The sequence below is a fragment of the Brachyhypopomus gauderio genome, chromosome 20 (genome assembly GCF_052324685.1).
Source record: "Brachyhypopomus gauderio isolate BG-103 chromosome 20, BGAUD_0.2, whole genome shotgun sequence".
Lineage (NCBI taxonomy): Eukaryota > Metazoa > Chordata > Actinopteri > Gymnotiformes > Hypopomidae > Brachyhypopomus > Brachyhypopomus gauderio.
In genome coordinates this window covers 7,650,076-7,666,220 of record NC_135230.1, presented here as the reverse complement: position 1 = coordinate 7,666,220, position 16,145 = coordinate 7,650,076, and the positions used below count along the sequence as shown (strand labels likewise).

The 16,145-nt window shown below is 46.3% G+C and overlaps 1 protein-coding gene across 5 annotated transcripts in view; it reads right to left on the bottom strand.

The window, feature by feature from the left end:
- Positions 1-16,145, bottom strand: part of bcl9 (BCL9 transcription coactivator) — a 67,465-nt gene that overhangs the window by 24,966 nt on the left and 26,354 nt on the right. For 4 of the 5 annotated variants that reach the window (XM_076983388.1, XM_076983392.1, XM_076983393.1 and 1 more), the window contains exons 1-2: positions 6,919-7,792; positions 4,649-4,878 (exon numbers count right to left, since the gene is read on the bottom strand). The gene's annotated coding sequence lies outside the window, so the exon portion shown is untranslated. Of the gene's footprint in view, positions 1-4,648; positions 4,879-6,918; positions 7,793-16,145 lie in introns of those variants that run through there. The other variant, XM_076983390.1, reaches the window with a different exon arrangement.

Below are 16,145 nucleotides of genomic sequence, written 5' to 3'. Positions count from 1 at the left end.
GCTCACGCCTCCCGGGGTGATGTCACACGGCCAGCTGGTGACACGTGCGACGCGCGCTGGCACGCAAGGGTGTGTGTGGGTGCGCGCACGTGTGCCGCTCACACTCACACAAAGGCTAATTCACTTTGCAAATACAGCGAAAACGCCACAGATGCTCTTTGTAGACACTCTCCTGAACATGGGTCTCCTCGCACGGAAACTCTCCCACGCTTCCATAAAGCAACATCAGGAGAAGGTATCTGCACACACACAGGATGTGTTGACGGTCAGGAAAGCAGAGATTTTCCACAGAGCTCTCCAGAGCAGTGCAGCCCAGCGAGAGGGTGGCACACAGTTCAGCCTGACGGCCGGTGGGGATCGCACGCACGCTCGTTCCACAGACAGTTTCTGTATGATGGCAGGGTGTGTAATTAGAACACAGGAGTACGCCAGAGTCCAGCAGAACCGTTACACCCTGGTCCATTTACCAGCCAGGCAGAACCGGCATACAGACAGACAGACAGACACACACACACACACACACACACACACACACGCGCGCAGGTGTGAGGGTGCTTGCACACAAACAGGCGCTCAGGCGCGCGCACACACACGGGCACGCGGGCGGAAACACACAAGTACACACACACACTTACTTGCTGGCACACTGGTGAAGTGACACAACCTGCTCCTGGCATGGAGAGAAGTCGCTGGTGCAGCTGGACCTCTCAACAATCCAGAGAGGCTGGCAGACATGCAGACACACACACACGCACACGCACGCTCACACACACGCACGCACAAAATGCTGCCAAGCCTCAATCAGTGCCTTTTTTCTATTGGAGCCAGAGTCAAACACGGAATGAGATAAATTTGCCTCGTTAGCAAACAGGATCATTTGTAGAGAGGGTCTGTGGATGAAGACGGAGCTATACAACACAAACCCTTCTGGAGAAAAAGAGACAGCGACACCCCCCCCCCCCCCCCCAATAGAGTGGGGGGGGGGGGGCTCGTCAACAAAGAGGCGACCAGTGTGATCAACTGCCAGCGGTCCTGCAACCACCAGCAGAATCCAAACAAACCCCCCCCCCCCCCCCCCCCCCCCCCCCCCCCCCAGCAGAACTGCTGGACTGGAAATACTGACTTACACCCATCACTCCTGAAGCATATTCACCATCACCCTCTAGCATAACGAGGGATAGCACACACTTCCTATGCCACAGGTTTTAATCGTTAAAACAATATTATGTTAATGAGCCATTAATGTTACATATGGACAGGCAACTACTAATTGTTCATTCTTGCAGTGGGTTTAGGAGAATATTAAGTGTATTAAAGATCAGCATCTCCATATGGGAGAGCGGAGTATAAAAAAACAACAAAGCACGGCCACCCGTTTCTCTGAAGTGTTTCTGGCAGGAGAAGGTGTTGGGGGGGGGGACAGATGGCCGTGTGGTGCCCAGGGAAGACGGGACGAGAGAGGACGAGAGGTCAGGGCAGGTCAGGGCGGGGTCAGTCGGTCACTGCCTAGAGAGCAGGAGGAGCGGAGCGAGTCGCCACACCGCGGTCTCCACGGCGAACGAACGTTCACACCCGCCGTTACCTCCATCACGCACCGCCTGACTGCTGCCCCCGTCACTGAGCTTCGGGTAAAGTAGCTCATTCGGATTTGGGTGGTGCAAAGGGCATAAGGGCATAATTGCCCCCCCTCAATGTTTCGGGGGGGGAGGGTTTGCCTGAATTCCGACATTTCTATTCTGCATTAGACTATGGGGCCAGATATAGTCTGTAGTGGATTGCAGCAAATTACATCACCTCCATGAAGCAACACTCACACTTTTTTGAAAAAGTTCACCGGTGATGTCTAATGAATAAATTCAACAGTGATTTGCCCGGTAAGCCGAAGCTCAAAAAAATAAAAAATAAAATAAAAAATAAAATAAAATACCCAGCCCAATGCTGCCAGGCCCAAACCCCAGTCTGCCCCTCCCCCTTCATACCTCAACTAGCTGCTGGGATCAACAATCTCTGGTGCACCGTTGCAACTCAAGATCTCGGAAGCACGGTTTGTGGTGACCCAATTGGTCAGAAATACATGGTCCACCCCCACCTTGATGTAAACGTGTAAACAAAGTGCAAGTCATGCAGGGAGGAGCCAGGGCCACACCCTCCAATCAAACGCATGCTGCAGCTGCTGGAGCCACACCCCTCAGGCTCTCTAACCACAGCCCATTGGTTAGCAGGATTCCTCTACAGCGCGTCAGTCGAGGCGGCCGTCGCTCAGCGTGAAGCCAGCTCTGAATAGCTAGTGCTTTTCTTGATAGGACAGATGTTTGCCTGAACGTGTGTGCCAGGTAGTTATCTCATCAATGAATCATTTAACGTTAATGGCTTGTTGCAGTTCAGAAAGTGCTTCACTGTCAAAACACTGGTGGGAAACTAATGACAATTATGTAAGGTTACATTAAACTGTATCTACTAATATTGTAAAGACTTTAATATTGTTCATGGAACCTGCCACTTAGTGTAGTGCTCTATCCCACAATTGATCGATTTCAGGGTGAACTACCCAGCATTTGATGCAACACATCTCCATACACAGGCAGTCAATTAATAGAGCATAAAAATATGATAAATTCCTTACATATGTCAACTAAAGAGCTGTACTTTCATACCATGTAATGAAAGACAGATTACATCATCAGTTCCAGTAATAATCCCAACGCTAATTCGACACTCGACACTAACCCCCCGCTCCTCCCAACTACCCCACCTCCCCCAGACTGATCCATCCCGCGATTTTGTCACCCCATCCGGCTGTGGATTTATCACAGCTCGAAAAGCTGCTTCGAGCCTGAGTCAGCCCTTATGAGTGGAATTTCCTTTCTACCAGCAGAAATCGGTTAGTGTTTGGGCGACCCGCCATTGGTGCTTACGCCGACCTTTAAGCACACACATTACAAGCAGGACCCGATAAGCCGGTTTCTTTAATTAGCTTTCCCAGTGCCGGCTTGATCGAGCCCAACGTAAACATTCTTGCGTCAGTCGTATCTGGTTGGGCTTAAGTTCCGATGGCAAAAACAGACGAAAGAAATCCATCGTTTACGGCACTGGCTCATCCCACTGCAACTAGAGTTCCTTTCTGGGCAGCGGGTTAATAACGATCTCCCTCCCACACATTAATTATAATCACCTTTAATTATCAACCGTACCAGAACCGACCTGCTGACCACAAACTAATCGCAAATACCTAAACGGGAGAGATGTAGCTAATCAAAAAGAGCACGTGAGGAAGCAAGGCTAGCGTCACGCGGAAACCACGCACAATTAACACACCACGCAGCACACACACACAGGCAGATGAAGGATGACTAGCAGGGGATGGAGCAAAGAGGGGAATAGCAGCAGTGATTACAACTCTTCCCTGCAAGCAAGAGAAGGGTAGTGAGAAGGGACCCGTGTGTGTGTGTGTGTGTGTGTGTGAGACAGGAAAGAATGGAGGCTGAGGCCTTGAGACTGACCTACAGTCAGGGACCCCCTGCACTGTCCGGGAGATGCTCACCTACATCTCTGAACACTCACACACACACACACACACACACACACACCTCAGTCAGTCCAGGTATTGGCACATGCAGAACCTTCCACACACAAAATGTAGACATTCTAACAGAGAGGCAGTCTTCCAGAAACACACTATAGCACTGAAAGCACACACACACACCTCAGTCACAGAGACATACTATAGCACTAAATGAGCTCTTCCCTCTAGAGAGAGAGACACATAGAGATTTACTTTCGTCTCCCCGGGATGCCTCTGTCCACAAATGGCCGTTTTGACAATTAAAGAAATGCACCAGTGCTTACTGCAAATTAGTATTATATCGGAGCAATTCAGGAATTTCTTAAGCATTGTGCATTTATTTGCAGGCCATAAACAAAAACGTGACCGGCATCGCTCAGCCCACAAGATACACAGTAATCGCAGCCAAAACCGGGACACTGGACCCTCCACGCATTTGCCAAATATGAGGGACGTGAAGGGAAACGGTCTAACAGAGAAACAAGCAAAGACCTTGTTGATCCATTCACACTAGAAGACTCTATCTCAGACTCTCCATCAGACTGCTCAAACACCCAACGCTGCACATTAAAGACCAGCTTAAAAAAAAACGGCCAGCAATTAAATATCCCTCAGCTCATCCTGACGATGGCTCTCTGGAATGTGTATGGCCCGAGTGGGTCACATTCTCGCGTCATAAGCACGTGGAAATGACTCAAACCTGTGGGGGTTAAATGTAGTTATGGCTGAAAAGAACTACAATCTACACCAGACCCGCAGGCTTATGTACTGAATTCAAAGGTGAGTCTCATGTACTGAATTCAGGTTTGAATCATAGCTGTGCTGTGTGCCGCCCACAGACAAATGCCCTCGAGAACATAAATGGTCCCAAGGCATAGAACTACTTGCAGTTTACACAAGAGAGGTACAGGGCAAAACTATTAAATTAAAACTATCTAAAATGTGCCTTATTCGCCTTACTAAGCACTCGTTCAAATCCACATACTGTGTACATTCTCCTCTACCCAACACTTCACACAAAGTAATACTTCTCGCAGGACACAGGATAGTGTTTGGAGTGTGATCGTGTTGGCACAGTTGCCCCACCTTAGATGACCCTGGGGTCTCAGAACCTCCAGGTCCTCCTCATCTGAAGAGACCGCCTGTAGATCCCCGTTTAACGTGCCAATGTGCACGCGCACGTTGGGGAGTGCACGCCACACCTCCTCCCCTGCAGGTCACACCAACGTGCCAGACGGTGTGGGGACTGTGTTGCTCAGAGCGGCAGAGACCACGGGTTCTCTCTCAGGAGACGATCACCACGTCCGCAGACGAACCTGCGAAAAAAAAGGTAAACAAAGCATGGTCAGCATCCTCGCATCTACGACGTCTCGCTGCAGGATGTCGGTGGAGGTCTGCGGAGAACTTAAGACTGCAGAAACGTAGCACCATTACAGCGTATTGTCCAATTGACAACGATATGGGAACGCAACAGGTCGGCCTAAAGAGCCAGGAAGTTGACATCCATCCAGATTCACCTATGGACAAGTTTCACTTCCCGTAAAGACAAGTTTGTCAACATGTTGTCCACACTACCCATGTCCAGACTGCAGTCCATACACAGCCTCGTGAAAAAGGCCCGGCCAGCTTTGAACCTCGCTCTGTCCGTCCACACGTCACACCAGAGGGACGCACACTCAGGACAAACAAACTCCAAATAGCAGGACAAACGCCAGCACAAAGGAGAGAAAACCAGAACACCTTCTTCTTTCAAACTCGCTCAATGTATTCCACCACATGCTAATTTTCAAAACCAAAAGCTATGGCTGCAATTATGTGACTCACTTTGCGGAAAGGTGCAGTGGGTATTCCATTCAACTTCAAAATGAGGAAAAGACACTCTGGCTTTGCAGTATAAACTATTTAAAGTTAAACCAGATCGTGCACAGTGTAATAAGTCTACAGTGCACTGTAGAACTATTACCTCCATGTGTTTACGCGAGTCCAAGGCTTGTACAGTGCATGCAAGCCATTTCCTATTGACAAATTCTCGTGTCAAACTTCGTTTAAACAGGATCCACCAAATATGAAGGAATAAACTCTTGTGGAAGTACATTAAACTACCATAGAAATCACTGCGGCAGTGCCGTTTAAAATCAAGTAAGCCGCAATAAAAACACCAGTCCCCTAAACCAAGAGCTCCGGGTGTGTTTATCAGAACAGGGATGAAAGTTGGCCTATGTCCCCCACTTGTGCCATCACCATTTCTTCTTCCTTAAAGAAACCCACGGTGCTTGAACACCAACTCTCCTCAAGTGTCCCGGGGATAAAAACGCAGTTGCCATTTCGTGTGGTGATTTTACTTCAAGCTCCAGTAGCAAACACGAGTTTGGCGAGGGAAAAAAAGTACAACCAACGAAAAGACTAAAACCATCATTTAAGATTCGCTTAATAAATGTGTAACAATGTATTTATTTTTTTAAGGCACGAGTTAAACAGTTGAACGTGTGTAACTTTTGTATCTCCACAGTTCTCGGTTATAAACCGAGGTTTGGACGTTAACCCCCCCACCCCCCGTAAAGAGGACAGTGTCCAGCAGCATACCAATACATGACCATGTCCACCCCACAGCTCCGTGTCCCAAAACATCGCTGTTTTTAACACAGGCCCGGCCTGCGGCCCAAAGCCCGGGACGTTATAGGCGTTGACCGCTCCGCCATCGTCTCAAATGTTTCCTGCAAACATTTTAGGAGCCCGAACTTCGGTAACACAATCCCGGAGGCGGCCTCGCCAAAACTTCCCCCAAAACCTGGCGGGTCCTCCTCCAAACGGGACAAAAACGAGGAATATCCAGGAAAATCGATTAAGTCGGATAATTAAAGGCTACAGCTAACTTATAAACTTATAAACTAAAGTGAACCGAGTCGAAATGCTCATTTCAGGGGAGGGGGGGCATCAATTTTATTTCATTTTCTTAACAGTCTGGCCATGGAAAAGCTGAGGAAAAAAACCCCGAAAAACGGCGGGGTGTGAAATGGGCTCCATTTAGCATCTTGGGCCATTTGCAAACGCTACACCACACTTTGACTAAACTATTTGAAGACAAAAAAACGGGCCTATAGCCTCACACAAAGAAGCTACACATAGAGCAAACCCCCTGACACGCAAACGCACAGTCCAAACCCAACTTCCCTTTTTAATGTGTGCAAACTTCAGAAATCTCGACCGCTGGTAATGTAAAGGTGTCTAAATAGCTGGTCCATTACAGCCCACGGGTCGCCCGCTCCAACGGGACCAAAGGCCAGGCGTGTTTACTGCCGGCCACTGAACACAGATCAAGCCCGTCCCAAACGGACCGAAAGCAAAACACATCTTACCATGTAGAAACGGACACTCGTAAATACACTCCACATAAGAATATTTCCATTCGGAAGGCTCCCATAAAAAAAATACAAGTTTATAATTAGGGCTCTGTGAATTCCATTCTCTGCAAGCAAAAAAAGGTATTCCACAATCAAGAGATTTCCCAAAATTATAATCCTCGAGGCGAGTAACCCATTTTGCAAGGAAAAGCACCAGAAACGGAGCACACACCGCCAACAAAGCGCGGTTGCAAATCCAAATAACCAACGACTCAAGGCAGAAAAAATCTCAGCTCCCGACTAGAAAACGAAGTTAGGCTGCATGGCTCCTCCAAGACGTCCCAAACTTGTGCAGCCCTTTCTCTCTCTCTCTCTTTCTCTCTCAAAGAAGTTGTTCCTGTTTCACCAAAGGCTGGGGGAGGGGTGCTGTTGAGAAAGCTCCTACCCCAGACCAGAGCACAAAATCATACACTGGCTTTTGGTAATGGTGCTGATCCAGAAAAAAAAATCAAGGTTTTAAATGGATGGCTGTTGGAAGAACGATTTCAGGTAGACGTTTAAAAATAAGTCTGTAATGTTTTCAAGAGCCAGAGATAGGTGATATCACTCCGGGTAAGATCATGTTATAAATAGAAATAGATCAAATAATATTGCAGCGGGCTAGCCACCAACAAAACTACTCAATGGAGCCAATAGTGGTTTATTTTGCAGGACGTGTGTGTGAGACACACTTGTGTGTATTTATGTATATATTCTCGTGTCTTGGAAAATAAAAGCTTCCATGGAAGAGTCATCTTGCGCAATATTAAACAAAACAGCACTCCTCCAGATTCCTAAAGCTATCCCGTCTTGCAGCAGTTATCTTAATACTGCTGGGGTGTAATTCACGGCGTGGCTCGTGCAGTGTGACTGAACGCCGAGAACACGGAGGGATACGGTATCATATTCTACGTGCCGGAAATGTACCATTTATCGCTTTAAGAAAACGGAGTATCTGCCGTGCGTGTAATTAAATACAATCTATCGCCTTTTAAATATTCCAGCAATTAGTTAAAACATTCGCCTAGCACTAAATTATTTCATTTTAACCTATGAAAGTTGTACTGGCGTCAGTCTGCGCCTCCTCCCGCCCCCCTGCGTTGCGCTCGATGGTTTAGTCCAAATTGTAAGCGGCAATACTAGGTCAGGTCTACGTGCCGCTCACTACGATAACTGTCCCGGATCGATACTCGAGGCTCGCAAGTTTATTGAGCCACATATGACTGTCCATTCAGTTGTATACAATATCTAATATATATCATGTCTACTGTATCAGAAACAAGGACGCGAGCATGATTGTTCGAGAAAAAAAATCGATAATTCAAGATGTCTGATGAAAATAATAATAATCAAGTCGATATACATGCAATGGAATTGGACAGTGCAATTGAATTCACAAAAAACAGAACGGTAATGTGGCTTTCAATTAGGATCACCTACTAAAGGTGATCACCAAATAAACCATAGTTTCCCCATGAGTGAATACGAAATATTAAAATGGCAATGGCGTATGATGGCCACACCATCTAAGATGATATCTCATCTATTCAGTGTTTTAGTCTCAACAGACTTTCATTATAATAAATGAATTAATCTAGGTCTTTAGTTTTCCATAATTTATCTTATGGACACAAAAGCATGTAATGAACACAAACACACACACACAAACACACAAGATCGTTCCACACAATTGCAAACTTTGCAGAAAATCATTCCTCCTCTTTAGTTGAATAACCATCATCCCCCTACTCTTCTAAGTTGATGTTATAACTCAAATGTTTCAAGAGGCAAAACAAGCAGTTGTAAAATGCAATGCATTATTTCTTAAACAAAAAAAAACATACAGGACATAGCATAACACAGGCTGTAACTATTTAACAAAACATTGATGTTTTTCTATTTCACAACCAGACATGGCACAATAAAAACGCCAAAAGGGGGAATTGGTTTCTCTTTAATTTTGCCAACAGCAAAATGTTAACTGTGTTAACTCTGTGTGTGTTTGTGTTTGAGTGTGTGAAGCTGGTCTTCTCGTTTCGAGTGTGTGTGCTGAGTGTGTGTGTGTGTGTGTGTGTGTGTGTGCGTGTGTGTGTGTGTGTGTGTGCTCGGGGGACGAAGTGCATTTGTTTGCAATCTAATCCTAAACATAAACCATTACTACTGCCGTGTCCACCCTGTCCACCTGAGAGACGAAGACAGGATAGAAGAGCTAGAAACACCAACACCCTCAGCCTGTCTCTCTGTCTCCACCTGAGGATGCTCTATTCCCCAAGATGTTTCTGAGCAATTGCTTTTCACCATTTTTTATACCCATTTGTTGTTTTTTGCAGCAGACCCCCCCCCCCCCTCCACACACACACACACACACACACACACACACACACACACACACACACACACACACACCACCCTTCACTCCCCTCCTTCCCAGGGCAGTACAAATACGAGAGAAGGAACAGGTCGTCTACAACAGCCCCCACCTCCAGGTCAGTAGAAATAAAAATGTCCCTCGTTGCTCGCCCGGGAGTGTCGGTCACAGAAAAACACCAAAACAAGTGCTTAAGAGTCTTTATCACACCGGGTAAAGTGGAGATGTTTGTGCTCCCTGTGTGCATGTACTTGTGCGCTGAACGGTGAATAGAAGGTTCTCCCACAGAGAACACGGTCCTTATAAACGAGTGGCTTACAAATCAGCGTTATCCTGTTGATCTGTGAACATGATTCCTGTGTCCTCTGATAGTGCTGGGATTTGAGTCAGCGAGAAGGACTGAGCTGGCCAGTGTCTGGAGCCTAAAGCTCACAGCAGACTAGGTCTGTGCTTCCTAATATAAGATAGTTGTAGCATCCCCATCAATATTCTAATCCCATCAATTATAAGTGCAATTCTAACACTGATCTCCAACCAAATTAAGCCTTTCGAACCGATATCAACCTAACTAAGGTGACATTAGTGCAGAAGTACGTGAGAAGTGCATTGGACGAAAAAAAATCTCTTTTCTAATTACATTTATTAGGCTAACTCAAACTTGCCCGCAAGGCCATTTAAACTGTGTTAGCAAAATAAGACAATTAAAGCTTCACATGGCAGGATAAATGATGACACAGCCCAGTGCCGATTGCATAATGCGTCCGATCTCACCTTCCATGCATGTACAGAAACAAGATGAGCGGCCAGTAAATTAAATGTGCACAGTGCTGCATCTAGTGTCTTCATCTCGATTATTTCACTATTATTTGCGTGTCCAGTAGAGAATACCATGAAAATATCACAACCAGCCATTTCAGTCTCTCCAAAAAAAATGATGTTAAATGTTTATGAGAAACCCTGTCATCTAGACTCCTCCTTTCCTCTCCTCCTCCTCTCCTCCTCTCCTCCCCTCTTAAGTGATAGGCTATTCTCCCTGCCTCCGCACTGAGTCACATATCAATTACAAACTCGTCAGCTGGATGAAATGCACTGATGAATTGAAGAGACATCAATTAGCTTGTCATCAGAATGGTTCCTAAGAACAATCGATTTAACCAGGCAGCCATTATTTATTCAGCGCATCAAGGCTTATGTTTTTAAAAAATAAAATAAAATTACAGGAATCAATATGAATTACTGCATAATTGCTGTTTACAAAATTAAATCATACATTCACTTAACCTGAGAATGTGAATAGTGGTTGACTGGCAATTTAACATATTAAATATTAATTTAGGCAGTTGCAAACCATGCACCAAGCTCGCTGATTTGTTTAGAAAATTCCCCTAGTTAGGAAGCGATATATGCTCTTGGCTAGAGTATTTGGGGAGGGGGAGGGGGTGTCTGTGTTGTTTTGGCCACAGTTACTTCCACGACGGCAGGACAGAGGAACCTTCAGCTCAGCACCAACGTCACAGCAAAACAAACTCCTTCTACTGGGACTGCCACCATCCTTTTAATTAATTTTGTGTTATTTTGGCAGCATGCATAGCATAGATGATCTATCCATTTTTTTTCTCTCACTCTCACTTTGATTTCTCTCTCTCCGTCTTTCTTTCTCTTTCTCGCTCTCCCTCTGCTTCCTATTCCATCTCTCCACTCTTCTAGACACTCTGTCATTTTAATAGAAAACATTTCTCTCGTACTCCAGTACACACACACACACACGCATTCAATAAAACCTGAGCACACTCTTTTAAGGAAGGACTCGAACATTACCGAGGCATTCCATCCTAACTCCTGCACAAGACCATGCTAACGGTATGCCACCCTCACACAGCGTTGCCAAAGATATGCACAAACTGTACCTACACATACATACACAGAACACCTACACATAATAACACTGCACAACATCTATTCAGAAATGCTATTTCAAGTCTACACGAGTGCTCAGTTGCTTGTCTCCCAAATGTTGGGCTTATTCTTGGTAGAGCGTTTTCTACACAGCAGCAGTTTAGCGGCACCAGTGCAGTAATTCAACATTGCACGTGTGAACGGACTTGTAGCAGACACTCTAAACTCTGTGTGCCATTCCAACACCTCCTCAGTAGTATTTCAACTGCTGAGCCTTATTTCTAAGTCAAGAGATATTATCTTAAACCCCCCCCACCCCCACCCCCAAGTCAAGAATGGATCTACCAGTGCTTCAAGCAGTGGGTTAGAACAAGACCACCCTGATTGTGACTGGGTGGGGGAGACAGATGAAGTGCTTTGAGCTTGGGTTGTGTCTGGCCATGGTGGTGGATCCCTGGCACGAGGTCCACCTGCATACCACATTAAAGCGGATGGGGCTCCATCAGTCTTCTGGCCTCGGGTGGATGAGGTGCTTGTTTCTCCACCCACAGTGGACTCAACTACTGCCCTCCAATAGAAATCCTTCTTAGCGCAAGTTCAACACAGATCTAGAAATGAGACCTCTCCTTTGATTTTAGGAGATTATGAGCATTAAGATCTTGCCAAACTGAATACATACACTGACAGATCAGCATGGATGTTCAACTTTTTTAATGCCTCTTAACCCAAATTAGAGGTAACACAGAACTAAAGGAGTAAATTAAAGAAGACACTTCACTTCCACAAATGAGCTTTGTAAAGTCTAAAAAAAAAACCCTCGCATGAAGTAAATCAATGTCAACAGTAGCCACAGCACAAGACAGAAGTGCAGAGTGACCGTGATGACGTTTTTATGACTATTTATGGTGTCTTAAATACGTCTACTGTGTAACAAAGGAGACAAGGCTTCCTACACGTGTTGCTCTTGTGTCTGGGGGGGGGGGGGGCCTGTTGGTGCGGAGTGGTACTGCAACAAAGATAACGTCAGGCTCGGTTGGGCTTGTGCCAAGACACACTCCTGTGTGAAGGAGGTGGTGGGGAGTCTCGCGGCGCTCCGGGCCACGCCTCCTCTGTCCCGCTCGGCTCGGTTGATTGGAGGCGCTGTCTGCATGGGCTCGGAACCATTCCAGGCTTCCTGCTTTCGGGCCACCGATCAGGCTATAAATTAGGCAAACACTCCCGAAAGGAAGCGCGGGTCTCTTCCATATGTCCCTGTACGAAAACTTTTTTTGGGGGGTATCAGAAGCAACCTTTTCATAAGGGTCCTGCAAAAAAAAGCCTTCACAGACAGCCTCTCTAAGGCCTAATAACAGGTACATAACTCACACCTACACACCGTAGTGCCATAACAACCGAAGGTAAAGGATATTCAAACCATGTCCCTTTTGTTACCGTGCAGGATTGTAGTGTGATTGTATGCTTAAGGACTTGAGGCAGTTTGTCACAGTTGACCTCATCACAGCTGTCACAAGTGATGTGATCACTTTTTTGTTTAAATATATCTCTATATTGGAGTGGCGTTTCATGCGAAGAACCCTGAAGAACCGATTAGAAGGCCAAAAAAACCACGGGTGAGTGAAAGTTACTGGGGAGAAGTTAGCATTGAATTCACATCAAGGTTTTCTTTATTCATAAGTTTAGCATTTCTACACTGATGTCTTCTAGACCCGCTTTTCTCCAACTCCTTTGTAGCGGGGCTTTATGGTTCACAGGGCGGCTAAGGAGGAATACTATATGTGGTGAACGGTGAATTAGGAAGAGAGGATTTGTGAACACGTCAACACATTACACATTAACGTCAGATTCTTTACCTAAACACAGAGAAAGAAAATGGTTGCTACGTTTGTCAGACATGTTTCTTGCTACCGTGATGAAGACACTAAACGGCCACTACTGACCACTGAATTTCACAAACGTCCTTCATGGGTTCAGCGCTTCACTGCATGTGCCTGAATACAGCTCTTCACCCAAGGTTGGGTCCGTTCATGTGCACTCAGGGATGGGGTGTTCGCATTTACACTTGAGAATGGGTTACCCACTAACAGCAGTATTTATAAAACACTGGAACAAACAAAAACCCAATGGCATTTTAAAAAGCAACCGCACACCACACTGCAAGTCCCAGCACTTAGTCTTAGACACACATTATATTTGCCATACAGTTGCGCCCTGTGAGTGAACCGACAGTCACATGCTTCGCATTGCCAACCATTACATCTGCCTACTATTACCAACACAAGCTGGGGGGGGGGGGGGGGGGGGCGTTACGCAGCAGGTAACATTACTACACAAACTGCATTAATCTAAACGGAGCAGAGACGTCGTTACAGCAAATTTCTTTGTATAGTCACAATACTTGGATCACTTTGGCTGGGGAATCAAACATGGAGGTTTGTAACTGAGGCAGAAATTGCAGAAGGAGTTTCAGTTACATTTGCGAGAGCTGCACGCACTATTGGGGAGGGTTCACTGAACTGATTATGTGATTTGGCACCAGAGACGCCCAGCGCTCTCCTCCGTGGTTTTGGGCCGTGCGTGAGTGCCACTACGACATGGACCGGCACAGTCGAGGCTGGGACGCTTCGCTGCATTGCGACCGGCTTGCTTTGAGATGCTAATTCAAGATGGTAATTAACTAAAAGCGGATGGAAATTTGGTAGTCGAAGATGGGCCGTGTGTGGAAGCAGGGACCGTGATCGGGTTACAGCCTCCCGAATGGTTATCGGCGAAAAGAACCTTGAGATACCCACGTGTACTCAGAGTATTTCAAGAAAACTGAAAATACTACAATGTTCTATGTGGGGATTGTTTTGCCATCTCAATTCTTAGAGCTTAAACACTACATCAGTGTTGGGCCAAGAACATACGAGAGCCATCCAAACACAGCTACGTCTGAGTGACTCAGCAGAACCTCCGAATCGCCCAGTCAGCGAAGCTACCAGTCAGTCACTGGGTCGTCAGACCTGCCCAGTTCCACCAGAGCAGGACGGAGCACGTAGGGGAGCCGTAAATAATGTGAAAAGCGCCATCATTAGCTGAGATTATTGAGCTTAAATGTTGGCCCCCATCCACAACAATCTAGAAGCCATTACCTCACAATGAGCAAGCGGACCATTCTGAATTCCGAGCCAGCACCTGCCAATCAGAGAGCAGGGAGCAAACGAAGGTAGACCATGACGACAGCCAGAATGGAAACGTAGTGCGTGCTCAAGGGAGTGAAGTAAGAGAGGGAAGTGCTTGGTTGTAGAGTTTCCTTTTAGAGAATGTGCAAACAGCAAAGGATCCTGTTAGGAGAGGGGCAGGTGGGGGTGGGGGAGCAGAGAGCTCCTCCCCACCGTTCTGAAACAGTCTACTCTCTGCTGGGCCCCTCGACCCGCTTGGAGCATCGCCAGAACCCACAGCAAGACTCTCTAGCACACACACACACACACACACACACACACACACACAGGCTCATACTAACACTCCGAATACACAGCAAATACACACATGCTCTTATCCCCCCAGCTGACACAAGCACCCGCTTAAAACCACACATTTATAAACTTGCTCTCTTACACACACACTCACTCTGTCTCTCTCTCTCTCTCTCCACTCTGACTTTGTGCCAGCACCCTGTTCTCCTGATAAAGAAGCTTTTGAATATCAATGAGACCCCCCCCCCCCCCCCCTTTCTTTCCTCTCCGGCAGCTTCTACAGAGCGACTGCCGCATTCAGCTTGTAGGGGTGGGTGGGGGTGAGGGTGGGGTAGGTGGGGGTGAGGGTGGGAGGCGGGGGGTGGCGTAATTAGGAAATCAATACCTTTCTCCAAACCCTCTTCAGCTATGCACACCAGTATTGACTTGGTGTGTGTCTTTCCTCCCCGCTAACACACACTCACACACACCTACGTGATTAAACAAAGACAGGGTGGCTGTGAGCACACACACACACACACACACACACACACACACACACACACACACACACACACACACACTCACTAGGCAGAAACTGTGACGGAGGGGCTGAAATGTCATTAGTGGCTTCAGTTGCAGTCTGTAGAACTGACTCTTCTATGTCTCAGTGAGAAAATACTGATAGCTCCCTCTCTCTCTCTCTCTCTCTCTCTCTCTCTCTCTCTCTCTCTCTCTCTCTTTCACACACACAGCTACACCCACACAAAGAAAAATACAGTTTTACACTATTAATACACATACCATAACTCAAATGAACACAAATCTTAGCATACTGATTGTTGCTGACCAAAAAAAAGTCTTCCATTTCTTAGAGCAAACATCACACAAGGGGTTAAAGGCACTATTTCTGATTACAGAAACTTGCTATTGGAAGAAATAATTATTCATGTATTATCATCAATAACATTCATAACTTTACAGATTGTGCAGATATTAGTATATTGCTCTCATGACAGAGGAATGGTCTACTAACTAATCTATCCTAACTAAATATCCTAACTAAAATGTCTTCTTGTAACAATGAAAACAGATAACAATGTCCTACCAAAACCAATGACAAAAAAAATCTGTGACTTTTTGACTACAAGTGTGTGTGTGTGTGTGTGTGTGTGTATGAGCGTGTATGTGTGTGTGTGTGCGCGTGTAAGTGTGTGTGTGTGTGAGTGTGTGTGCGTGTGTGTGTGTGTGTGTTATGTGTGTGTGTGAGTGCGTGTAAGTGTGTGTGTGAGTGTGTGTGTGTATGAGTTATGTGTGTGTGTGTGAGTGTGTGTGTGTGAGTGTGCGTGTGTGTGTGTGCGTGTAAGTGTGTGTGTGTGCGTGTGTGTGTGTGTGCGTGTGTGTGTGTGTGTGTGTGTGTGAGTGTGTGTGTGTGTGTGTGTGTGTGTGTGTGTGTGTGTGTGTGTGTGTGTGTGTGTGTGTGCGTGTGTGTGTGTGTGCGTGTG